Raw genomic sequence first — 25,252 nt, 5'->3', positions numbered from 1 at the left:
CGTGTGCAACAGCCCTGTACTGCCCATTCTTAAACGTACTGATCCTTCAAAACCGCCTGTTTATCGTTTTGTTATCGATTTACGGGAGGTGAATAAAATTGTGGTTCCTCAATTCCCTGTTGTGCCTGACATCACGGCGCTACTGACTCTGATTCCAGCTTCTGCATCATGGTTTTCGGTGATTGATTTGAAAAATGCGTTTTTCAGCATCCCGATTGCCGAGGAGAGCAGAGACCTTTTCGGTTTCTCTCTCGGTGGACGTAGCTTCCGGTTTAAACGCGCTCCTCAGGGCTACTGTGAAAGTCCATTGATTTACAGTCAAGCCTTGAAGGGTCAATTGGATGCGTTTAGGTTGCCGGTTGGTGCGGCCTTAATCCAATACGTCGACGACTTATTGGTGGCTGCTGATACTCAGGACATTTGCAAAATTGCTACGGTGTCGTTGCTGCAACATCTCTGTGAGTTGAATCATAAGGTGTCCCCTTCTAAACTCCAATATTGTTGTCAAGAAGTAACCTATCTAGGTCACTTATTGTCAAAGGAGGGAAGGAGGTTGACCCCAGAGAGAATTGCAGCGATTGCGCGAATGACTGTGCCAAAAACCCAAAGAGATGTGCGTGCCTTCCTAGGTATCACGTCGTACTGCAGGCAGTGGATCCCTAATTTTTCATTGCTAGCGAAACCATTAGTGGCTCTTACGTGCAAGGATGTTTCAACTCCTTTACCATGGACGGAAGAATGTCAGAAAAGTTTTTCTGTATTACGTGATTCATTGTGTTCGGCTCCTGTGTTGGGTACTCCTGACTACAGTAAACCGTTTACATTATATGTTCACGAGAGGGAAGGTTGTGCTTTGAGCGTCTTAACGCAACCTTTTGGTGGTAAACAGCGTCCATGTGCATATTTTTCCTCGACCTTGGACCCAGTAGCTAGAGCATTGCCGAGTTGTTTGAGAGCAACTGCGGCAGCTGCGGTCTCCATCCGACAATCAGCAGGATTGGTCATGGATAATATGCTTACGGTGATGGTTCCGCATGCAGTCGATACTCTTTTGAATCGTACGAAAACTCAGCACTTGACGAGTGCGAGGTTGTCTGGGTACGAGTTGACGTTATTGGCAAGTCATATTCAGATAAAACGTTGTAATGTTCTGAACCCGGCAACTTTGTTACCGATTAGTGCAGAGTCAGATGAAGTAGCAGAACATGATTGCTACTTGAGGACCGAAGAAGAAACAAAAGGTCGAGTGGACCTTAAAAACACCCCATTGGAAGAACCAGATGGTATACTGTATGTGGATGGGTCATGTTTTAAGTTACCGAATGGTGATGTGACTACCGCTTATGCTGTTGTAACGTTGAACACTGTTGTTGAGACTGCAAGATTGAATCAGAATTCTGCCCAAGCTGCGGAATTGATTGCTCTCACTAGAGCATGTGTGTTAGCGAAAGGGAAACGTGTGAATGTGTTTACCGACAGCCAATACGCTTTTGGCGTCGCTCACAGCTTTGGACGATTGTGGAGAGAGAGAGGTTTCTTGACGTCGCACGGTACGAAGATTCAGCATGGCCAGCTTGTGAATGATCTTTTGGATGCACTGACGTTGCCTAAACAAGTAGCGATTGTTAAATGTAGCGCGCATCGTAAGGTGACGGATGATGTTGGTCGTGGTAATGCGTTTGCGGATGAGATTGCTAAGGAGACTGCCCGGAACCTTAGCACTCGGATGTATGTGACGAGTTCGGTTAGGTGGCCTACAGAATCGAGCATGTGTGAAAACACTATTGAAAGCGTGAAAGAAATTCAGAGTGAGGCCACCGAGACTGAAAAGGCAAAGTGGAAAGAAAGCACGGGAAAGTTGGATGCGAGTGGTTGTTGGATTGATTTGTCGGATCAGAAAAGATGGTTGTTGCCCGAAGCGTATGTGCTGGCCGTTGTGACAATGGCACATGGGTTAGCACATATTAGCGTGAAAGGTATTTGTAAATTGTTGTCTCCTGTGTGGAAGAATGATGGTATTACAAAATGTGCTGAACGTCTGGTGAAGAATTGTATGGTGTGTATGATGTACAACCCTGGCAAAGGAACCCCAACTCCTCCTGGCAGTTTTGCTCCCCCTTCATATCCCTTTGAGGTGATTCAATTGGACTTCATCCATATGGAGCGATGCAATAACTTGAAATACGTTTTAGTCGTGGTTTGCGCATTCTCCCGATGGATCGAGGCCTATCCTCTCAAAGACAATACTGCTTTGTCTACTGCGAAAATCCTACTGAAGGAATATTTTCCTCGGTATGGAATGCCTAGAGTCGTGTGGTCAGATAACGGAAGTGAGTTTGTTGGAAGTGTGATGAAGAGTGTGTGTAAGGGCCTTGGAATTAATCAAAAATTCCAGAGCGCCAATCATCCCCAGTCAGCTGGATTAGTTGAGGGGTACAACGGCACCCTTAAACTAAAGCTAGCGAAGATTCAGGCTACGACTGGTCTTTCGTGGCCTGACGCTTTACCTTTAGCATTACTGTCAACTAGGGCGACTGTACACTCCCGAATAGGGCTTAGTCCCTATGAAATAGTGTTCGGCCGTCCTGCGAATGTGTGGGGGGTTCCTAGGCCAGGAATGTTTTCTGATCTTGAGTACCCAATGTTGATCGATTATCTACATGACTTGACTGCTAAACTGAGGTTAATTCACCAACAGGTTTACGACGTATTGCCGACGCAGACGGAGGGTCCAGGCCACCAGCTCCAGCCCGGAGACTGGGTGGTGACGAGAAATTTTTCACGCAAAAATAACCTAGACCCGAGGTTCACCGGACCCTATCAAGTGCTCCTGGCCACGAGGACTGCCGTTCGTCTCGAGGGACGTAAGAATTGGGTGCATGCCACCCACACTAAAAGAGTCCCCATCCCTTTGCCGGCAGACCCGTGGGTAAGGAGAGGCATTGCGTCAACGGAAACAGAAACATTGCCGGCGTTTGTGCCCTTCAGTGACGCACAGCCTGTTGGAGAATCCTCAGCGCAGCAGAAAGACACTGTTGAACAATTGTCATCAAAAGACTCAAGACCAGAACACTCAACTGATCAGCAGGACGCTGTCTCTTCAACGGATCCTTTGTTCGACGAGCAGACACGTCCTGGGAAAACCCGATACTTTTTGCGATCTCGCACTAAGGACAAATAAAATATTCTGCTTTGTTGAATTGACAACTGCATTATCCCGTTTTCCGTGATCAGTTTTGAACATTCGTATTACTGTAATTATTTCTGTACATATATATTGAGCTTCCTTCCTTGTACTCTTTTTGCTTCCACAGCTGAGAGACTTTGTTTTTGCATATATACATATTGTGCATTAAAGGCCGTAGGGCCGCGCGCGTACTTCCTTCTGGATAGTAGGTCTTGACGCTAGGTTAAAGGCCGTCGGTTCCTGGGAACTCCTAGGGATTGACTATTGCTACACAGAACGAAGTGCGTCAAGAAACGTTGCGGACGGTCGTAGGGAATGGCATTCTCGAAGCTGAATGATTTGGAGGGAGCTCAGGCTCATAGACTCAAGCTGCAGCAACTCAGTCGTACCAAATGTTTCATATTCCAACTGTTTGTATTGTTTTTGACTGCTTCTGCATTATTGGCGGGTGGGGTGTATTACACGATGTCTTACTTCTTACCTGCTACACCTACTCCTACTCCTGACCCTAAACTTGTCTCTACTGTTTCTCCTCATTCCTTTCACATGTTACCGGAACACGAACAGGCTAGACGTGTAGAATTCCGCAACAATTCCTTTATTCAGCTCCTTCATCAGCATCAGTTAGTGGTTAACACTACTAATTGTTGGGTGTGTGGGTTGATGCCACATACTACGGATAAGGGAATTCCATATCTGGTGTTACCGTATAGTTCCCAAGGGTCAGCTCGAGCATTTCAAACAATGTTTCGAAGCGCACTGGGTTTCCACCCCATTCGAGAACCACGTTCCCCCTACTCTGGTCCTACCTCGTATCAAAAGCCTTTGTCGATAGCTATAGAGGATTTAGATAGTGAAATCTATGATCCTTCGCTTATTCCCGAGGAAGAGATACAAGCCTATAGGGTCCTAAGTAGAGGTGAATATAGTGTGTTCACCAGCGAAAAGCAGCTTAAAAGCTCGCCTCCAATATGGGTCGTACCCCACACTGGTAATCTTTGTCTCATGGGTCGTGGCCGAAGATCGCAAGCCCGACTTGGAGCAAGTGCTTGCACTGAAAATTACATGCTGCCGATGGTCTCGTCCCCTGTGTTTCTGGCTGCCAAGGGTACATACTTTATCTGTTATGATCGTGCATATGCATGGTTGCCCGCTGACTTCATGGGCACCTGTTTCATTGCAAATCTGTTGCCTCCGACGTTCACTGTAGATGCCGATTATCATAAGACTAGAGTTGTACGAGGCATAATTAGCGAAGAGGATACGGCCGGTCAAGAGGCAGGAGACTTTTTCAAGGGTTTCCTCCCGTTTTGGGGACCTATGGTTAATAGTAGGAACCTGAGACAGTTGACTCGAGTGGTAGAATCGACAGCTAATATTACCGCCAGTGCCCTTGGTAATATCACTACAGAACTTCAGGCGGATAGACTTATGACGTTACAAAACCGTATGGTTTTAGATGTCATCTTAGCAGATCGAGGTGGGGTATGTAAGGTGATCCATTCGAGCTGCTGCATTTTTATTCCAGATAATGCTCCAACTGTCTATCAAGCCATCTCGAGGTTGCATAAAATCTCCGAATCCATACACGTGGATGTAGGGGATTGGACGCTGCTTGGATGGTTTTGGGGCCTGATGTCGACTTGGGGTTGGAAGATTCTGATGATCGTCGGAGTTGTTGTAGTGTTCCTGTTCACGTGTTGCCTTTGTGTGCAGTGTGGTCCTGCCTTATGTGGCCTCTGTGCTACAACGTGTATGAGACAGCCGCCTGTTACCAATGGGACTCGGTTGGACAGAGCTATGCTACAGCAACATCTCGATGGTCTGATGAATATCGAATATGATTCCGACTAGTGCTTGCCTACATGAGGGCAAAAGGAGCGTCTGAGGTTCCGTGACAAATGTAAGTGGTGCATTTGACTCGCACGAATATAGTCGAGTCTGGTATCTATGAACCGCAAATGACGAGTTTAGTGGGTGTACGCAGTTTCGCTGTGCTAACCTAAACCGTTCGTCTGTTACGTGGGTATTTCTATCTGTACCCACGGGTTCCATCTTAGATACGGCATCCATTTTGTCTCTTGCCCTCAAGTAGCCAGCGAACGGACGTTGTCCACTTCGCGACCCTGGGACTCCCAAGATATTTGCGGAAGACACATGTTCTTTGAAAGTGTCTTTATGACGAGGGGGATGCTACTGTAAGGCAGATGGCGCCGCTCGAGGCTCATCTTGCCGCACGGACTTATTGTCTCAGCCGTGCATCTCATTAGGCACGTCCCTTTGATGCCTGTATCTCGTGTTTCCCGATACCTCCCCTTTTACACCCTTTCCGATCTCCCCACTGTTTCCCTCTTCCTCTGCACCTGTCCTTGTTCCTATTTCGATCTGTTTTACTGCTGATTGGAATTTGCTAATGGTGGGAAGATGGGTTTTTGCAGTTGGGAACCGACAAATGTTTCCGCACTTATGTTCCGGACCTCATGTGTTTCAAAGTGACCAAAGCGACCCCTCTGGGGGATGATGGTGGGAACCGGGTTGTAAACCTTTGTGTACTATGTTGTCTTATGGGTAAAAACTGTATAAAAGGAGCGATCCACAGAACCAATTTGAAGCAGTCTCCCCAAGTTGCACGTGGTGTACTTGTCGTGACTTCTGTGTTCCCTGCAGCAAATAAACCTTGAATCTTTGACGCCGAAGGAAGTGTCCCGTGTCTCTGTGATTCGTACGCCGGAGCAGGTTACCCACGAAGGTTTCAGGTGTTGTGCCCTGGCACCGCTGGGTCTTAAAGAACCCAGTCCTTCACTCCACACTGAGAAATTTCCTAGTTATCACAAAGGAAAGTTTCAATTCTATTAAGGACGGGGAGGCGAGGATTCTGCTAGTCCTTTCTCCATTTTATTGGACAGCAAGTTAGAAGTAAGAAAAAAAAAACCATTAGAACCATGGACTACCCAAACCAACATGGCAGCGGTAGCCATGGTAACACATCAACCAATCAGAGTCCATCAATCAGCATATAGGGACTCCCAGCCGTTAGTCCTTCCTCTTTCTTGGGTGCTGCCGCAGGAAAGAAGTCATACATCCACTAGTCCGCTTTCTGATCGGAGCCTAGGGAAGAGACACAATAATAATATCTTGTCCAGAACAATGTAGAACGAAGTCAAGAACATTGCAATGGAGTAAATAAACAATTTGCAGAAAGAAGAAAACATAATTGCACAGTAATCCAATGTGTACATTAAGACATAGGATAAAAAGGTACTTCCCTTAGACGGAGTAAAATCATCAGCATCCAGTCTTGGGAGGGAAGGCTCAATAAAGCCTGGGTGGGAAAATCCTCGCCTCCGCGTCCTTAATAGAATTGAAACTTTCCTTTGTGATAACTAGGAAATTTCTCATTCTATGTCAGGAAGCGGAGGCGATGATTTTGATTGTTCAAAGCTTACTCACCCCCAACGATGCAGCCTCATGGATTGGTTTAAAGCAGAACTTTTTAAAAGTTGAATCTGAAGACCAATCCGCTGCATTCATGATATCTTCCAAGCGTCCCCCTACCTGTACAGCCTTGGAAGCCATTGCACCTCTAGTGGAATGAGCCCTAAAGTCAGTGATATTAATTCCAGCTTCGGACATGATCCACCTGACCCATCTGGCAATTGTGGGAGAGGAAACTGCTTTAAAAGGTTTTTTAACCGCAATAAGCAATTGTCTCTCGCCCGGAGGGCGGAACTCAAGAGTAACATCCTCATAAGTTTTGGGGCAACGAACAACACAGAGCTTTGGTGAATCTGGGAAAGCTGGATAAGTTACTGACCTGGTATTACATTTAGTTCTTCTTGAAACTGTAAACGTAACCCCTTCCGGGGTAAAAACCCTGGCCGAGATATCCAGAGCACGAACATCCGAAGCACGCTTACAAGAAATCAGGCAGAGAAGAATCGCCAATTTGGCAGAAAGTTCCTTGCGCGAAAGGTACTTATTATCCTGCCAGGACTTAAGAAAATTCAAAACCACATTAACATTCCATAACCCAGAATAACGGGGTTCTGGGGGACGCGAAAGGCGAATACCCTTGAGGAGTTTACAAACCCAAGGATGCTCACCAACCGGAGAGCCATCCACAAGAGCATGACCAGCAGAAACTGCCGACCTGAAAGAGTTATTGGTGCTGTATGCCGATTTCTTTTTGAAAAGATCTGCGAGGAAGTTAATCACATCAGTGACAGAGGAGCCCATGGGATCCAGGTGTTTTGCCACACACCAACGAACCCATCTGTTCCACGCTGATCTATAACGCTTAGTGGTGTTAGGGGCCCAGGCTCCTCTAATGAGGAGCTCAGCGTCTTTCGAAAGTGAGTCGCAAGACCAACGTCCCCTGAAATCCTCCAGGCCATCAGATGTAGATGGCCCTGGAGAACCAGAGGATGCGGGTGACCCAAAGGATCCGTCAGAATGTGATCGAACGACGGTAACCGAAGAGGTTTGTCCCAGGACAGCTCTTGAAGAGAAGGAAACCAGCATTGAGCTCTCCAGATTAGTGTGATCAGAATCAGAGATGCTCTCTGTCTGCGGACCTGAGCTGCCGCCCTCTGAATGAAAAGGAAAGGAGGAAACACATAAGCTGGAAACTGGGACCAGTCCTGTAGGAAGACATCCACTGCTTCCGCACCCGGATCCGGTTTCCAGCTGTAGAAGCGGGGAAGATGGGCGTTCCATCTGGACGCAAATAAGTCCATCACTGGAAGAACCCAAAGGTCCGAAATTCTCTGGAATACCAAATGATCCAGCCTCCAATCGCTGGCATCCCGAAAATTCCTGGACTGCCAATCCGCCACCATGTTCAGATCGCCTGGGAGATACTCCGCCGTGACTGAAATCTGACGAAGAAGTCAGTAATTCCAGAAGTCCTTCGCAAGATCCGCTAGGACCTTGGAATGAGTGCCGCCCAAACGATTAATATATATGTGACCGCAGTCGTGTTGTCCATCCGGAGAAGAACACAACACGAGACCTTGGTCGTGGTGAAAGAGCGGATTGCGAAGGAACCCGCGAGGAGCTCCAAGCAATTGATGTGGAGGTGAAGTTCCTCCTCCGTCCACCTGCCGCCCACTGAGAGGGAGCCGCACCGGGCACCCCAACACTGGCGACTGGCATCTGACTCGATCACAAGATCCGGACGGGAACCAAAAATCGCCTTCCCGTTCCACGCATCCATGTGATCCAACCACCAAAAAAGTTCTGACCGGGCTTCCAAATTTAAGGAAATCAGTTCCGAGTAAGTGAGGCCCTTGCGAAGGTGAAACGCTTTTAGTCTCTGAAGAGCCCTGTAATGAAGAGGGCCTGGAAAAATGGGCTGGATAATGAAGACAGTAAGCCCACAATCCTGGCCAATTGACGGAGGGAAATTCGATCCCGACGGAGAACTTTGCGAATCTCCTTCTTGATCTTGGAGATCTTTTGAGAAGAAAGATGAAGCGTTGCATCCGTAGTTATGATCAGAAATCCAAGGAAAGTCATTTCCTGATGAGGAATTAAATCCGACTTCTGGGCATTGATGATGAAGCCCAGTGACTGAAGAAGGGAAATTGTAACCTGAAGATGGTGAAGAAGGAGGTCCTTGGACTGATTCATTAAAAGAATGTCGTCCAGGTAAATTATTAGACGAATCCCCAGGGTACGGAGATGTTCTACCACCGGGCGCAGGAGCTTGGTAAAGCACCAAGGTGCTGAGGAAAGACCAAAGGGGAGCGAACAAAATTCGTAAATCTGATCCTTCCAAAGAAACTGGAGGAACCGACAATGAGGAGGATAGTTTGGAACCGAAAGATAAGCATCCTTCAGATTTAAGCGAACCAACCAATCGTTTTGCAACAGAAGGTCTCTCAAAAGATGGATGCCCTCCATCTTGAAATGTCTGCAAATCAGCCATTCGTTGAAGGAGCGGAGGTTGATTACCGGTCTGAACCCCTTGCCCTTCTTTTCCACTAGGAAGATATTGCTGAGGAAACCGTTTGAGTGGAGAACAGAGGGGATGATGGCGCCTTTTTGTAACATAGCCCGAACCTCCAAGTCTATAAGCTCTTGTTCTGTGACTGAAAAAACTAGAGGGCGAGGACGAGAGAGTTGAACGTGGGAACCGTAAAACTCGATGTGAAACCCCTGAACGGTCTCCAGAACCCAAGAATCTGATGTTATCGACGACCAGGCCTGGGGAAACAACGCTAACCTTCCCCCCATTCGAACCAGAGAAATGATGCAAAATCTTACCATTAAATCCTCTGGAGTTGGACTGGTTGCTACCACGTCCCCTGCCTTGGCCTCTGCCTCCTCTGGAAAGGTAAAAGGTACCCTGACCCCCATCATTCCAGCCGTTGTTTCTTCTGGATTGGCCTCTATTGGAGCCTTGCTGGAGTTGACGGCCGGAAGAGCGACCCCTGCCTCTGCCGGCCCGCCAAAAACCTTTTTGGGAAAAAACTTCTATATAGAGCCTATGCTTTGTCTAGGGCAGAAAAACGAACTTCCCTAACTCCTTCACAAAGGGGTCCCCAAACAAAGCACCCTGTGCAATCGGGCCCGCCTCTGATGACGACAACTCTCCCAGTTTTGGGTCAATTTTAAGTAACAAGGATCGTCGACGCTCCGCTGAAAGCGCACAATTGGCATTGCCAAGAAGGCACATAGCCCTTTGCGACCAACCAGCAATGTCATCAACCGAAAGAGGCATGCCTGACTCTTTAGAACGTTGGTCTAATTCAATTATTTTCATCAGAGGACCAACGACATCTAAAAGTTTATCTTGACAGGCTTTCCAAGACCTATCTATACCCTTCTTAGGGTCCTTGATATACTTGGCAAAGAAGGTGCACAACTTTGGATCAATTTCAGGGGTGCATGCCACCCTAAAGGGAAGAGAAGGGCGTGGGCACTCAGAACGCAGGCGTAAACGTACATCCTGAGGTAAAGGTTGTCGAAGCTTAGCACCGACATAATCAGCAGTAGACTGTTCAGGAAACCATTCTGATGACCTGGGTCTAAAAATAGTAGATGGGTCAAACATATCAGGAGCCACAAGATCACCCTCTGAAAAACTAGGAGCACTAGGTTTTGGGCGCCAAGACCTGCTCACATCTGAAAAATCCTCTGACGAAGCGTCCTCATCCTCATCTACATAATCGTCCTCTTCATCATCTCCCTCATTGGGAAACCCTTTGTCCGGGTCAAGGTCCTGGGTGGCAAAACCACCAGTCTCTCCGGGTGAGTCATCCCCCCGGTAGGGTGTGCTTCTTATCGTGCGCGCACTCTTACGAAAGACTTCAGACAATTTGTTGAAGCCCTCCAGGTGCCCCGCGTCACGCTTCCTGGCCGTACGTGATGGAACACAAGGAACACCACTGGGCCCTGCCCCGCTGTCCCCAAAAACACCCGAATCAGTCTTGAACACATGGGCTGACAGCTTATTGACACTGTCCTGCAGAGGTGCCAGAGCCTGAGCTATCGCAGAAGAGAGAAGCCTGTCCACCTCTGCAGGAGGGCGCGAAAGGGGCAGCTGTGGCTGATCATTAGAATTCACCACCTCAACATTAGAAGGACTGGACTGCATTTTAGCAGAAAAACTGGTACCCATAAAACAAACACCCCAACTATATACAAGGGGAAGCCCCTCACACAGGTACCACACAGGCTAACACTTTATACAAAGCCCGAAACTCAAATATACTGACTGAAAATAAATGGCAATTTATTCAAATACCAGTCAGAAATAATAATTCTTGCCGTCAAAACACAGCGTCAGTGTGAGGGAAGAGGCAAAAATAAACGAAGCGCAAAGCCTCAGCGCGTTTCCACACAAGCGCGAAGAGCGCTGAGGAGAACAGCCGGTCGGCGTCAGAAGCCGACACCAGGACTGCGCACGCGCGTAGGAGAAACGCTCAGGCTAAAAGCCTACCGCGTTAAATACACAATCAAACAGCCTACAACAAAGGCGAAGTCAAAGGCTAATCGTAAAATACCAAAACAAAGCTGTCTACAATCAAATTCAAAACTACGACGACAAAGATCAAGCTGAAGTAAAACGTGACTTATCTTAACGAGGCAGCAATGGAGAAAGAGGAAGGACTAACGGCTGGGAGTCCCTATATGCTGATTGATGGACTCTGATTGGTTGATGTGTTACCATGGCTACCACTGCCATGTTGGTTTGGGTAGTCCATGGTTCTAATGTTTTTTTTTTTTCTTACTTCTAACTTGCTGTCCAATAAAATGGAGAAAGTACTAGCAAAATCCTCGCCTCCGCTTCCTGACATAAAATTGACTCTGATAGCTGAACTTTAGCTTCAATCCTGCAGACCTTACTCAATATGTCCCCCAGTTACGTCATAACTCACGTAAGTCTAACAATACGGGCGCTCTCAAGGGACAAACTGCGCCCTTCAATGAACAACACGATCCGACTGTGGCAGCTAAACGTCTCAGCTTGTGCAACCAGCTCGGGCCCATTCAACTGCACATGCTTGCTCGCTGGCCAACTGTAATCTCTTACTTGTTTTGTTTTTACCCTGTATGAGCTGAAAACACTGTTTACACACCAGAAGTACTCTAAGCCCCAATTAATGCCTAACACACCCATGAACCCATAAATTGGTTTTTCTTAAGCAATTCCCTTACATCGGATATTAATTGACAAAGTACATTCAAACAAAAAACTCTGCAACCATAAATATTTGAACCATTTCCTTACTACAACCCTTTATCAAGAAACTATATTCACATACTTAAAATAATGAACGTCAACTACGACACTTATCTGTCAAAGAGAAGCAGATAAAAGAGGAAGATGTCTGCTGTGACGGAGTTTATATAGGCTTAAGGGACATTCTAAGTTCTGGAATTTTTGGTATTGATGATGTCATACTTTGAAGTGCTGCAAGGAGCTGGCAATAAAAGTTATATGCATAATGCTAGCCTCCAGTCTTGAAATGAGATTGCTGAATCCTGAAGGGGAGTGGACTTGCAGGAGGCAAAGGGTCGCTTCATGGAAACTTCATGAGAACTTGACGATTTTTCAACCAGTCTTTTTATTTGTGGCGCAAACCAGCCACTAGAGCGTTTTACAAAGGAATCATAGTACGTTCTGCACTTTTAAGGTACCTTGAGATAAAGTAATTTTCACAGAATCACCGGAAGTTAGGCCGAGGTCGGAGTCAAACCTGTTTCCCCATGTTCCTCCTCCAGCCATATTTCATATGCCCAGTGACTGGGAGATGTTGCGCCTGTTTCATAAATATACATTTCAGAGAATAACATTGTGGGAAAGTGCCCCTTTTTGTATGGTTTCCCCCCACGTTTTGCCTGATATCTGAATGTGCACTGGGTCCCTGCTAATCAGGTTCCTGGTGCCTGTGTTCTTTCCCAAACAGTACCTTTGTTTCCACAATTGACACACCTCTGGCCCACATATAGTTAAATGGTACACTGGTACCAATGGCATTGTGACCAAAGAGGGTCTCTAAGGGCTGCAGCATGTATTAGGCCACCCTAAGAGACTCCTCAACAAACACTGCCACTTGCATGTTTTAGTGCAACTAAAAGTGAAGAGTCAACCTGGTGCACATCTGTGGGTACCAGGCGTACAGGCACTGCCAGAGGCATAGGTAAGTCACCTATACAGGAGGCCTTACAGCCCTGGGGCAGGGTGCACTATAATTATGTTGAGGGCATAACTACATGAGCCGAGATGCCCCTATAGTGTCTAAATCTAATCTTAGGCTTTATAAGTGCAGTGAAGCCATACTGAGTACTTGAGCTGGAAGCATCACAATACGAGTTCCACAGCTCCATGATGGCTTTACCGAATCCCAAGATGTTTGGTACCAAACATCTCAGATTATTGAGCCCACACTGATGCCAGTGTTGGCTTCATTAATAAATGCACTCAGAGGTGCCCCTTTAAAACGTACCCAACCGTTAGTATGTAGCTGACTGGTCTGCACCAGCCTGCCACTTCCAGACATGTTTCTGACCACCTGAGGTGGGAGCCTTGTGCTCTCGTAGGCCAGAAACCAAGCCTGTTGTGGGTGGAGGTGCTTCACACCTACCCCAAGCAGGAACAGCATTCAAGGGCTGTTTGTTCTGCTAGCCAGGGCCTCTCCATCAGGTGGAGAAGCACCCCCCCCCCGGCCAAGCCCCACTTTTGGCAGCAAGGTTGACTGGAAAATTAGTAGACCGGAGAGGTGTGTCCCATCACAGCCAGGACCACCCTTAGTGTGTACTGAGCTGAAGTGACCCCCTTTTTCGAAAATCCTCCATATTGGTTGTGAGGAGTTTAGCCAATAAGAATAGAGGTATGCCCCTTCCCCAAAGGGAGTTAACATACAAAGGGTGTAGTCACCCTAAAGGTAAGTAGCCCATTGGCTACTACCTGTAATGCCCCTAAATTGAGTATTAAGAGGCACCCCTTTATCCTCAGATTCCTGGTGACCTAAAGAAGAAGGACTGAAGAGCTGTGAAGACTCCAGATGACAACTAACTTGAAACCTGCACCAAAAAGCGATTCGTCCTACAGGCCCAGCAACCTCCACAACCCTGAGAGGACTGTCTTCCTTCCCCAAATACCAAAACCTCCAGAGGACAGCGGTCCTGTCCACAAAGAAAACAACAAGAGGAGCTGACCCACACAACTAGACCTCCGGCCCTACCTCTGCACTCTCCGGCTCGCGTCAAAGTGGCCCACCAATTGTAAGAAGGTTCCCCAGAGGTCTTGGACTCGAGTTCACCCCAGAGTGATCTCTCCTGGACACCACGATGATGCCAGCAGCCTCAACACGAGGGGACCCACTAACCGTGACTGGCTCAGGTAAGGATCTTCTGACCTCAAAGGACACCCCTGCACATGCAGCCCCCAGGCCTTTGGGATCCCGACCAATGGTGCCCAGGCGTGCCTCAACATCCCAACTTACCTCCAGAGCCACCGGTTCCCATCGTCCCGCCTCCTGGTCCGAGCCTGCAGCCTTTGTTCGAAATCTTCAGTCTCCATTGCTTTGCATTGGGCACCCGGCGCTGTGCTGGCACTCTGCACCCGGCTGTGCTGCTGAGAGTATGTATTTGGTGCTGCCTCGTGCCCCCCCTTGCTGTTCGTAACTCCTGGAGATTGAACCCCAAATCCGATTTTACCTACCTGCAAATGGCACCTCTTTGCCTGTCCCCAGTCTCCATTGATTAACATTGAGCCCCAGTGACCGAATTTGCTCTCTGCACCCAGCCGCCCCAGTGCCGCTGGCAGTTCATTCTCTAGATTTATCTGACCCTTGCCCAGTGTTGGTCCTAAACCCCAAAGACTTGAATTGTAAGTTATGTACTTACCTGTGAAATTGAAACACTGTGATTCATCCATAGGTGAACACTGAGCGGTTTGAAAAATGCACTGTGTTCACGTTTTATAATTAAAAATTGATTTTGCAAAAAGTATTTTGGGCTCTAAGTAATAAACTTACAAAAAGTAAAATTTTTAAAAATAATTTGTCTCAGATGTAGCCATTGTGTGTAATCATTTCTTGCCCGAGTGTGTACAACAAATGCTTGGCACTCTGACAAGTCCAACTGCTCCCCCACGCTACCACAAAAGAGAGCCTTAGTATTATCTACTTTAGCCTCTGTAAAGCCTATGGGGATCCCCTAGACTCTGTGCACATTATACCTTACTTTGGTATAGTATATACAAAGACCGCTTCCTACAAATTTCTTACAGGGGGGTGTGGCTTTGCTGTTTTCAGTAAATACCTTTACGGAGGTGGGATGCTTTTATTGCCACACACGCTCTTGCGCGGGCCTCTGGGGGACTTGGAACGTCACAACAGATATAGAGATGCATTGTCTAATGCTTTCATATTATATCTGCTAAGGCTGGAGATGAAGAAAGCTGTCCTTTGGACTGACAAAGCACTTGTGCACAGATTGATATCGAGGCTGATGTCACCATTACACCTGCCAAACCTAATCCGCTGGTTGGTATTGATTCTTTCCGGGACTGGTCACTCCATGAGCAGTGCACTCTTGGCGCCATGTAAACTATAAACTGGAAGCGACAAACTTAAGTGCACTTAGTTACAGGATGTTAAACATCGGCTGTAGAGAGGTAAGGCAGTAAGTGCCATAAAATACAGCATTTTTCATTATGAAAAGAAGGCATCTGCATGGTGGTGGTTCCTCGATTCATGCTTACAGGTCTTACTCTAATGTGTCAGGCCATTCTTCAGTGGCCTGACTCCCGTGTATATCCTCCAGGGAGGAATCCAGTGATCCCCTAGGCTAGTGCCCAGAGTGTACCCAGAGTGTTGGACTAGACTGTGTCTGGTCAATATCCTGTACTAACCAGCCTATGCTAGGGTCCAGTGGTTCCCCTGTGATGGTCAAGGGCGGTATCCAGTGGTAAGTCCAGTGCTAATGGCCTTCTCCTGTGTCCCATGGGTATCCTGTTATGATCTAGGCCGGTGTCCACTAGTTATCCTTGGAGGGCCTGGGTGCCTAGACCAGTGTTCAGATTTCATTTTCAGCACCACAAAGATTTGCCAAAAAGAAAACATACAACTGAACCTTCTCTAGAATCGCCCCAAGGATCTGGAATGCACTGCCCCCAGAAACCAGACTGAATCCATCTACTGCCTCTTTCACGAAAGAAGTAAAGTTTCTACTCATGAGTAAGCTTACATGAACAACAAATTTGACCCGCAGGACGGATGTTGTCCTACCTTGTTTTAGATGCCTTTGTATCTTATGTCTCTGCGCATACACCTTTGTAACTATCTATAGACACATTGTACTTTTGCTCTATGTTTCCCCCTATAAAGTGCTCTGATACCCGCAAGGGTCATGTTCGCGCTATGAAATGAAATGAAATGAAATGAAGAAGGTTCTTAATAAAGCGCACTGCGACCAAGCGGCTTCCTGGCGCTGAAATAGAAGGCTAAAGCAGATGGAGAATACTGAGAAGTAAATAGCCGGAGTACGCTATGGAAAACAGATGTGTCTTGAGAGCCTTTCAGAATTGGGGGTAAGTTGGGATAGACCTAATTGACAGAGGGAGGCTATTCCAGAAACGGGGAGCCAGTACCGAGAATCTGGTGCCTCCCGTTTTAGATCTGCGAATCCGCGGGACATTGAGGAGGAATTGGTTTGAAGAACGGAGGGCACGGGTGGGAGTGTAAGGGGTGATGAGTGAATTGATGAAGGCTGGGGCAATACGAATGCGGGCCATGAAAGCCAGGCAGCCCATCTTAAAAGAGATCTTTGGCAGATGGGAAGCTAGTGAAGGGATTTCAGAACAGGCGTGATGTGAGAAGATTTGGGCAGGTGATGAATGATTTGAGCAGCTTGGTTCTGAATGGCCTGCAGTCGGCGCAGTTCGTAAGCCGGGATGTCCGCGTAGAGACTATTCCCGTAGTCAAGACGGGAAAGAATCATTGCTAGCATGATAAGTTTGAGGGCATCGGTGGAGAAAAAGCGGGACACTTTCCGGATAATACGCAGGGAAATAAAACAAGAAGAAACAACGGAGCTAATCTGGGCATGCATGGAGAGGTCCTCACTGACTTTAATGCCCAGGGTCTTTGCAGAGGCCGATGGTATGGGCGGAGGGCCAAAGATGGGGGGCCAAAAAGCAGACAACCAGGGGGAGATGGAATGGCCAGTCAGGACCATCTCCGTCTTGTCCAGATTGCGCTTAAGTTGGTTACAATTCATCCACTCCGAGATGAAAACTAACCCTGGGCGGAGTTGGCGGAGTGGGGCTTCGCGGAGCTACGTGAAGTGGGCGAGAAACTACGCCCACCTCCACACTCCACGTAGCCCCACTCCGCAAACACCACTGGCCGCCAGCCCCGCCACCCGCCTCCCTCCCGCCCTCCCTAAATACTTTAAATTAAAGGAATCAATTAATTTAAAACGCACTTACCTTGCCCGCCACTGCCCGCCGCGTCCCCGGGGCTCGCTATCTTCCGTCTTCCGTCTTCTTTACTAATGCGCATGCGCATTTCTCACGAGAAAATGCGCATGCGCGGCCGCCCGCGCATGCGCATTAGTAAAGAAGACGGTATTTAGGGAGGGCGGGAGGGAGGCGGGTGGCGGCCAGCTACGCTCCGTCTGCGGAGCGTGCGTAGTGCCGCCTGGCTACGCCCGCTCCGCAAATTGCGGAGTAGGCGGCACTACGCACACTCCGTGCACGGAGCGTAGCTGGCCGCCCACCCCTAATGAAAACAAGAGTGAGTAAAATTTAGGTAGGGAGTGCAAAGGAGAGGAATGGTCAAAAACAAGCTGGAGGTCATCCGCATAGTTATATACGGAGACCCCCATGTCAAGGAGAGAAAGAATAAGGGGACAAATGTAAAGATTAAAAAGAAGGGGGGACAGGGAAGAACCTTGGGGGACCCCACAGGGGACCAAGCGGGTAGGGGCAATGTGGCCAGACAGATGGACAGCCTGAGTCCGTCCCTTAAGAAAGGAGGTGAGCCAAGAGAGGGCGGTACCCTGAACGCCCGCTGCGTTGACCCGGTCGAGAAGGATGGAATGGTCGACCGTGTCAAACGCAGCGGACAAATCAAGCAGCACCAAGGCTTGAGGCAAGTTGGAATCCGCCTTGCTCTTGAGCTCATCTAGGACGGACAGGACCACTAACTCAGGAAACCCGCTTGGTAGGAAGCCAAGAGATGGCTTCCCACCAAGCTATATAAAACCTATAGGCTATATAAAACCTTCAACAACAAAAAATAAAGGCCTTGTCTGGTGTCCGCTGGGTCCTTAGATCAGTGTCCAGTGGTTTCTTTGATTACTTAGGCCGGTGATCAGAGTATCCTTTGATGGCCTAGTCTGGTATCCAGTGGTTCTTTTGATGGCCTAGTCTGGTGTCCAATGGTTCCTTTGACTCCTTAGGCAAGTGGTTCCTTTGATTGCTTAAGCTGGTGTCCAGGGGTTTCTTAGATGGCCTGTCCTGTATCCAGTGGTTCCTTTGATGACCTAGTCTGGTGTCCAGTGGTACCTTTGATTCCTTAGAGCAGTGGTTTAATTGATGGCTTAGGTCGGTGGCCAGTGGATCCTTTGATTGCTTAGGTGTAAGAAAGTGGCTCTGTATATACTGTACAGAGTGCACAGAGTCCTGCAGTCCCCAGAGGTTTGGCAGAGGTTAAAGTTAGATAGAACCTTACTCTCTAAAGTGGTAGCTTGGTAAAGCAGGATGGCAGTATCAGAGGACAATGTAAAGCATTTGATGTACACACTCAGTCAGCAAATGGTCTCACACACTCAAGAAATGAACTCTAGGCCAATTGTTTTGTATAAAAAATATTGTTATTTAATTTTAGAACCACAGGTTGGCATAAAATACTTTCTCAACATGAGAGGCTGTTGCTGAATACTTTCAATGAACAAAAGACTTTGAATGGAATAAAATACAGGGTTGCAATAGGAACAACAAACTTAACACAACTATAACATTGAGCTCCATGGGATTTTTAAGAAAACTGCAATAGAATTACAAAGTTGCTGTCCTGCGTTGCTTGAAAGGGAGAGAGCAAGACAGCGTCTGGTGCTGTTGCCCTCTCCCCTGGAGCTCTTCAGGCTGCCTTGCGCACACTCTTGCACAATAGTCCAAGGGTGCCATGTATGATGTCGTAACTTGGTTTTTACTGGAAGCCGCAGGGTCGGATTGGGATCACAATTTGGCCCGGGCACTGACGAAAAAAGTGGTCCACATTCATGAGTCGTGGCCCATATTTAAGGGGCATGGCCCACATTCAAGGGGCGTGCCCATTCACGATAAACCATTTGCACAGACCAGGAATGAAAATGGGAGGATACTGTTCTTGCGCAGGACACAGGGCCACGTTGACAATGGCCTACATGCTGATCAACTAAAAAAAAACAGCAAGGCCCCGTTCTGTCACAAAATTATTCGAGCCCTCCAGCGCAGGAGCCCCTGAAAAGCAGGAAAGCCCCTGCTATTACGAACCAACTTAGCCCTCCCCAGACCTTCAGCTCAGGAGCACATGAACATAGGTAAGGCCCCTGCAATTAGAAAATTAATCAGCCCTCCAGGCCTCAGGGCAATGTCCTGGCAGGGGAGCACAAACGCAGCTGTTGGGTCATCCAAGGTAGCCAGGTAGCCAGGGGGAGGCTGAGGTGAAGGGTGCGAGTTCCAAACATCACCTTGCCCCCACAGCAAGACCCATTCTTCCTCGCCCACTAAGCCCTGAATGTGTAGGGCTGTGGGCGAGGTGTTAAGACAAACACTGTTTCTGGGCTGCGTGGGCCCCAGGGGGGGCCGGGGTAAAAATGACTAATAGAACTGAGCAACACCTTGCAAGCAATCACCCCTCCCCAGCCCAGCCTCTGCGTGATTGCTTGGGAGGGCAGGGGGTGAAGGAGAGGCCGCAGCTGATAATCGCTGTACGCCCGCACAGTGAGGCTGATTTCATTTCTCTGTTTCAGTGCCCTCTGTGGGCCGTTTTTTAGGTCGAGTTTACTCGAACCTAATGTTGTCAACCCAAAAAATTCCTTTCTAGAGGATTTTGGACAGTGCACGAGAGTCACGTGACTCCTTGTGTACGAGCATGCCCAGCCCTCCCACTGCCAGCAGCATTTCTCCACGGCCGCCAGGCCATATCAAAGGCTTCCCCAGCACTGCCCCGCCCATCAATCACCCTCCCACTGCCAGCAGCATTTCTCCACGGCCGCCAGGCCACATCAAAGGCTTCCCCAGCACCGCCCCGCCCATCAATCACCCTCCCACTGCCAGCAGCATTTCTCCACGGCTGCCGGGCCACATCAAAGGCTTCCCCAGCGTGCGCTCGGCCGGCCTCGTATTTCTCCTCCCCTAATTATTCACTTCATTTTGTCCGCCAGGCCATGACTTACTCGCATTTCTCTTCCCACCAGCCCGTAATGAAGGAGGGAGAACCATTTTCTACAAAGGGTGGATAAACCCAGATTTGGCCTTACTGTGGCCAGAAAAGAGCCATGCGTCAAGGTGATGCACTCAGGAGGCTGGACAGGAGCTCAAGGGTCAGGCTGGAACTAAGGAGGATGGTGACAAGACCAAGAAACAGGCGAGGAGCTCGAGAGACTGGCGCAGAACTCTGAAGTGTCCCAGCGCCATACATAACGAGCTCCTTCAGTCCAGGTTGAGCCTGTGCAGCGCATGCGCTGCTCTGCAAGGCATGCTGTATTGAGATAGGGGCTTGAAGCTCCGCCCACTCTCTGCCTACATTTTTCATTGGCTTGTCCCATTGTCCAGTGGGTTCTGGGATTTGTAGTCCTTCCTTTAGAGTAGCATAGCCAAGACAACATATCCCAGAATGCAAAGCTACACTTGCTGGGGCCTGTGAAACGTGAACTCTCTGCCCTGACTGTGTTAAACCGGCAGCCCCTGCTCCCTCCGCGCCTGGTTTATTTAATGCTTCTGTTTGAAAGAACCGGGTTGGCAGGAGGTCACGCCTGTGACGTGTATTTGCCTCGTTGCTTTTCACCATTTGGGGTGGGCGTGTGTTTTTCCTCTTCTTTTTTCTCTTAATGAATTTCTCCTGCTTGGTTCCCCGAGCGGTGCCTGTTACTCACTGATTGTCCGCAGGTGCCCGGCGCATCCCGGCCAGGCCCGGGCCAAGTGCAGGCCAAAGAGAGGCCAGGCGGGGTGGGCCCTTCCACGAGGTCCCGGGGGAGCGACAGGCCCCACTGGGTTCAGGACAGACCCACCTGCGAGGAGTCGGGCCTAGACGCTCCCTGCACCTTCCATCCGGTGCACCCTGCGACATAGCTGCCAAGGTTTCAGATTGCTATGTGTGACATTTTCAAAATTTCAGGATACTTATGAGTGACATTTCAAAGATTATGAGTGACACTTTTTTTTTTTTTTTTTTTTTTTTGGTGTAAGACATTTATTTTGTAATAAAGAGACAGAAGATGTACACTGCGTCATGCCAACAACCCGGAGGCAGGCCGCTATCAGGCATACAATGCACAAGGTTCAGTAAAACAGTTCAGGGGCCATAATCCATCCGGGTCTAGTACTCCCAGAGAGATATATACCTGCCCTCTGAAAGTCATCAAGCAGTGTAGGGAGACCCTCCTACCACCGTTGCTAGAGGTAATGAATCTAGCCATCAGAGATGGTATTTTCCCAACAGAATGGAAGAAGGCGGTAGTAAAATCCCTGTTGAAAAAGGCCTCTTTGGACCCGGGGGTCCTAAAAAACTTCCGGCCTATCTCCCTGCTCCCTGCCCCAGCGAAGATGCTTGAGGCACATCTTAACAAGCATCTCGCCATTTTTGTGGAAAGCTCAGGATGCCTAGACTCCACCCAGCATGGATTTAGGAGAGAATTCAGCACCGAGTCAGCCCTCACCATCGTGCTCGATAAGATCCGCACGACAGTAGATGAGGGTCAGACCTCTCTCCTGGTCCTGCTAGATCTAACTGCGGCCTTCGACACCCTCTCCCCTTCAGTACTTACATCTCGGCTGAGGGAGGTGGGGGTGAAGAACGCAGCTCTGGATCTTTTGACCTCTTTCCTCACAGGGAGGGAACAAAGAGTCAAGCTAGGGGAGTTCCTATCTCCATCCCGACCAGTGCTATGTGGGGTTCCTCAAGGGTCAGCACTCAGCCCGACCCTTTTTAATATGTATGTTACCCCACTAGCCAAACTAATAAGATCGTTCGGGATGGAGGTAGTTTCTTACACAGATGACACTCAAATCCTCGTCTCTCTTCCCCATTCAGATGAACTAATCGCCTCCAAGTTTAGATCTTGTATGGAGGCGGTTGGTCAATGGATGATTCAGAACTCTCTTAAACTGAATGGGGAGAAGACTGAGGTGATGGTGTTTGGGGGGGAAAGAAAACATCTGGTCAGCCAATTGGTGGCCTGACTCACTTGGAACATGCCCTTCCCCTACAACTTCTGCTAAGAATCTCGGGGTGCTGATAGATCCTGCCCTTGACCTAGGCAGCCAGGTGAGCAGAACCGTCTCCACCTGTTGGGGCTTGATCCACACCCTACGCAGGATCAGGAAATATCTCTCCTTCCAGGCAAGGAAACAAATAGCCGTTGCCCTCATTGGCTCGCGCTTGGACTACTGTAATGCGCTGTATGCTGGACTTAACAAAGGCCAGCTGCAGCGCTTACAAGTGGTCCAAAACGCCATAGCCAGATTTGTCCTGGATGTTCCCAGACGCTCTTCGGCCACTGCAGCCAGGAAAACGCTGCATTGGCTGCCGGTAGAACACCGAATCCGGTTCAAGGTTCTTTGCATGACTTATAGAGCCATCGCCAAAAATAGCGATACCGGAATAGGGTCCATCATCTCCCACTACATCCCCCGTAGGAACCTGCGTTCCTCTGGGAAACTGCGTCTGACAGCCCCCCGTGTACGAAGAGCTAAATGGGGTGGCAGAGCCTTTTCCACTCTTGCTCCTAAGTGGTGGAATGAACTTCCTCTGGACCTGAGATCTCTCCCGTCCTTACAGAATTTCCGTACTGCTTTAAAAACTCTCCTCTTTCGGCAAGCATATATGTAAGGTCTCTTGTCTTTTTCCTGATCATTCTCTGATCATTTTTGCTAGGCGCCTTGATACCTGCGGGTTACTGTTCTGCGCATTATAAATCTCATTTCAATTCAATATATAATACAGTAGTAACTTGGATGTGAGCAGTGCAACATCAGCGCGTAAATGGTCTTACTTTTCTCTCAGTGTTGTAGACACGCAAATGTATCAGAAAGCAACTAGGCCGCCTTGGAGCGAGCAGCAGTCAACAACCCGCAGCAGCGGCAAGCTGAAAGGATACGTCCAACAGCACTGTTTTCTCCCAACGTACCCCGCCAACAAACAGAAAACGAAAACAGCAAACTTCGATGCAAGTACATAGAATTGCCATGCAACATATCATCCATCCATTGGGCTGCACGGACCTGCGCTGGATTGTCATGAGCAAAGGCGAGTCATGGTGAGGGTGAGGGTGTGGCGACTTCCACTTTTCACGTGTAGGCGAAAAACAAAAAAAAAAAATGAAGGGGGGGGGGGGAGGGAGAGGGGGGTGGGGGGAAGGGGAGGAGGATGAGTAGGGCCATCCACCGAGGTCTGAGGTCCCAGGAGGGTCAGCGGGGACAGGGTCAGCGGCATATACAGGACCAGTGGGGCCGCATGCGCGGAACGTGGGACAAGGCAGGGCAGGTCCGCACTAGCGCAGGGTCACTGAGCAGCAAGCACTCAACCACGTAATGAACACAGTCAGCCCATATCATCTGAAACACCTGTATCAGGTGACCCCCCCGAGGTGACTGAGCCCTCACGTTCTCTAGCCCACTGTATGAATGGGTCCCAGATATCAGTAGGTCTGGAAGCGGTGGGCATGGTCTCCCAGTAGTGTGTCAGTTGTGTATGGCCATATGTTACATCCCTAATCCACCCCGTGAATGAGGGGAGAGCCCTCCTACCCCAATGTAGCGCGATCTGTCTTTTGGCATAAAGAAGGAGTAGTGCATGTAGCTTCCTGTCGCAGGGTTCAGTATCTTTAACATAGCCTAGCAATCCCAGGAGCGGTGTCGGTGTATCATTTCTATGTGTGATTTGATTAATGGCTGTAAAGACCTCGACCAGTATGCATCCAGTTTGGGGCAGCTCCATGCTACGTGGAGAAAGGACGCATCTTCCCCTCCGCATTTCCAGCAGGAGGCATCCGCACGGATGCCCATTCGGTGTAACAATGTCGGCGTACGGTAATATCGGTGCAGGAATTTGAAATGGATGAGCCGCAGCCGATAGTTCGGAGTGCCGTGAGTTGCTTACAGCAGTACTCCCATGTGTCATCCGTTAGCGGGTCAGTCAGGTCCGCAGCCCAAGCCTGTCTGGCCGTGGCCACAGTTAGCGGGGCCTGCTCCTGCATGCAGTTATACAGTCTCGATACCAGCTTTTTGGGGGAAGGCCGTGCGAGCAGATTCTGGAGGGCGTCTAGGGTGCATGGCTCCTCCGGGATTTGGGGCCCTATCTTTTTGCAGGATTCCCAAAGGGAATGGTACAACAACGCGTCCGCGAAAGAGTCAGGCTGGACATCCTCGCTCGCGCCCATCTCGACAAAGGTACTGTCCGGATATAAATCAGCAAAGGTGTGTAGTCTTTTCCCTCGGATCGTGAGGACGTCTCCCCTGGCGGTCAGACAAGGCAGCATCGGGTTACCCCGTAGGGGGATGGCCAGCGCATAAAGCAAAGAGAGACCCGCCCTCCTCTGAAGTTCGCGCCAGGCCCAGCGGATCATCTCCACGGTATCCACCTCTCGCGACGGGCACGAAACCTTTCCGTATAAAGCCACACGCAGCGGCAAAGGGGCGACCATGGCCAGTTCAACCGCCACATGCGGTTGATAGGGAGTAGGGAAGGCCCAGAAGTGTAGAAATTGTGCTTGTGCACAGAGGGAGTAAAGCCTCAAATCAGGAGCCCCAAGGCCCCCTTGTCGGAGCGGTAGTGTGAGTAGGTCCCAGGAGACTCTCGCCTGCCCACCAGCCCACACCAATTTCAGCAATAGCGAGCGAACACGAGCGTGAAAGTGTGCTGTCATTGGCAGCGGTACGTTAACAAACAAATACAAGAATTTGTGGAGAACCACCATTTTTGCTAAGGCTATCCTTGCAACCAGGGAAAGAGGTAGTTTGTTCCAAACCTCGATTTTCCCTTCCAGCCAGTCCACCGCCCTCCCGAAGTTGAGTGACCACAACTCCTGCACATCCCGACTGACCCAGACTCCCAAATATTTGACAGCGTCCGTCTCCCACCTCAAAGGGTAGTCCGGAGCCAGGCGACCAGTCTCTTCCGTCAAGGGGAAGGCAACCGACTTAGACCAGTTGATGGACACTCCCGCTAGGCCTTCAAACCTCACGAATTCCCGGAGTAGCGGATTCATGTTGTCTTTGGGATTGATGATGTATAAGGTGACATCATCCGCGTATAACGAGATTAGTAAGCTCCGAGAGCTGAATCCGATGCCCCTTGCAGTGTGGTGCTGCCGTATCCGAGCCGCAAGCGGCTCCATTGCAAT

The sequence above is a fragment of the Lissotriton vulgaris genome, unplaced genomic scaffold (genome assembly GCF_964263255.1).
Source record: "Lissotriton vulgaris unplaced genomic scaffold, aLisVul1.2 SCAFFOLD_413, whole genome shotgun sequence".
Lineage (NCBI taxonomy): Eukaryota > Metazoa > Chordata > Amphibia > Caudata > Salamandridae > Lissotriton > Lissotriton vulgaris.
The sequence above is the reverse complement of the archived record's forward strand: the minus strand, read 5'-3'. Positions refer to the sequence as shown.